The sequence below is a fragment of the Galeopterus variegatus genome, unplaced genomic scaffold, assembly GCF_000696425.1.
Source record: "Galeopterus variegatus unplaced genomic scaffold, G_variegatus-3.0.2 Scaffold968, whole genome shotgun sequence".
Taxonomy (NCBI): Eukaryota; Metazoa; Chordata; class Mammalia; order Dermoptera; family Cynocephalidae; genus Galeopterus; species Galeopterus variegatus.
Window position 1 is genome coordinate 423,508 of NW_007727079.1, and position 2,346 is coordinate 425,853.

Sequence of the window (2,346 nt, forward strand, 5' to 3'; positions counted from 1 at the left end):
TTTTAAAAAAAAAAAAAAAAAAAAAAAAAAAAAAAAAAAAAAAAAAAAAAAAAAAAAAAGAGAGAGAGAGAGAGAAAGAAAAGCAGAGAAAGGAGAAGTGAGCACCTCAGACAGAAGACAGACTCCACTTCCTTTTTTTTTGTTTTTTGTTTTGTTTTTTTAAAGATGACGGGTAAGGAGATCTTAACCTTGTCTTGGTGTTGTCAGCATCACACTCTCTGAAGTGAGCTAACCGGCCATCCCTATATAGGGATTCAAACCCATGGCCTTGGTGTTATCAGCACCACACTCTCCCAAGTGAGCCACAAGCCGGCCCTCAGACTCCACTTCCTTGCTGAAGGCCTCCACCAGAGTCCAGAGTTTCCTCCACGCACAAGGAGAAAGACATCCAGGCTCAGAGAGAGGAGAAATCAAGGCCTGGCCCCATCAAAACATGCTTTTCCAGGGCCGGCCCGTGGCTCACTTGGGAGAGTGTGGTGCTGATAACACCAAGGCCACAGGTTCAGATCCCTACATATGGATGGCTGGTTAGCTCATTTGGGAGAGCGTGGTGCTGACAACAACACCAAGTCAAGGGTTACGATCCCCTTATCGTTCATCTTTAAAAACAAACAAACAAACAAAAAAGTGCCTTTCCACGACATCCCATACATGACTGAACAGCACACCCCCTCGAAAAGGCAAAAATGTTAACGCCCCCACATGTGGGGGGGCAGGGAAGCACTTTTTCTGAAACTAAGATCAACAAGGTCCACGTTTTCTCTGTTGGTGTCACAGCCCTGCTCAACACTCCTTCCTGCTCCCTGATGATAGAGCACCCATGTTTCCCACCCACTCACAGCACCCCGGAAACTACCTCCACCACCTAAAGTTTCTATTTCAGTGTTCACCTGCTACAATTAGAACATCAATACCTTGCATTATTTTCCCCTACTGATTCATGTTTACCATATAAACACAGTGACGGGAAATATCCTTGAAAAGGAAAACTGATCACCTGTTCTCCCATCTCCCTAACATAAACTGTTTTTTATGTTTTACACTCCTCCTGTAATCTGTGGTTCCACGCCTGTCTGTTTACCTTGATGAACTGAGTCCTACCTAGGAACAAGCATCAGGGCCCCTCATGTACTCACCAGACTCCTCCAAGCAACGTTTACTGCACCCGGAGTGATGGTCTTCATAAAAATCTAAGCATGCCCCCACCCCCCGCACTCACAATAAAACCCAACTTCTTTCCATGGCCCTTGGGCTCTGCGGGACCCTCTGGACTCATCGATCACCATGCTTCCCTGGTCACTGCCCTCCATCCACCCTGCCCCACTTTCCACTCCTCCACCAGGCTCTTTCCCACTTCTGATGCTTCTGCCCTCAGCTGAAATGTCACCTCCTCCAGGCAGCCTTCCCTGATCACCCTATTGGGATTAACCCCCACCTCACCATTCTCCATCCCAGCCCCTCGTGTGTGTTCTTCAATGCATTTATTAAAACTTGCACTGCTCTTCTATGTCTGTTTGCTGTCCCCCTCATGAGGTCATAAGTGCCACACAAGAAGGAAAGTGATGTCATGTTCACCCCAGTAGACTGACACAACACACAGTAGGTACAGAGGAAATATTGTCCAGAGGACAAAAATGGAGCCTCCGCCCTTGGCTGCCCTGATGTTTGGGCCCCCGATGGGGTCACTAGAGGTCAGTTCCTAGGCCCAATTATCTGAGGACACTCCAGGCCTTCCAAGTGACACAGGCAGCAGTAGGCTAGGGCTGGCATCACCTCTGAAGCACACCCCTCATGAGTCCTGCTGCCCTTCCGGGGGTCCGAGGTGCCCCCCAGCACTTGGCTCAGCTCTTCCTCTGGGTTCCACCTGCTCAGGCTTCCCCAGACACCACCCAACCCCTATCAGCATCACCCCAGTAAGGGAAGAGCTTGCGCCAGCAGCGAGAGAAGGAAGCGCCGGCGGAAACCCGAGGGAGGGTGCGCGTCTGGCGAGGGGCTCCCCCTCTCCAGCTGACACACCCAGACTCTCCGAGGCAGAGGGAAGAGGGGAATGTCCTCACACCCCAGACGAGGGGGGAGGCGATCAGGGGCGATATGGAGAGCGAGCCTGCGCCAGCCAGCAGCTCCCCGAGCCCCGGCTCCCCGGAGAGGCCGACCGGAAGCCGGGAAGGTAGCAAGAACCTCGCAGGCCTCAGGCCTCGGCCCCGGCCGGGAGGGCCGCGCCGCCTCGGGGGTCCGGGAGGGAGGCGGGCTGACCGGACGGACCAGCGGGATCACCGAGTGGTCAGAGCGCGTCCCAGGAGCGCCGGACTCTGCCCTCCGGGCAGCGACGGACCGGCCCGCACGCCG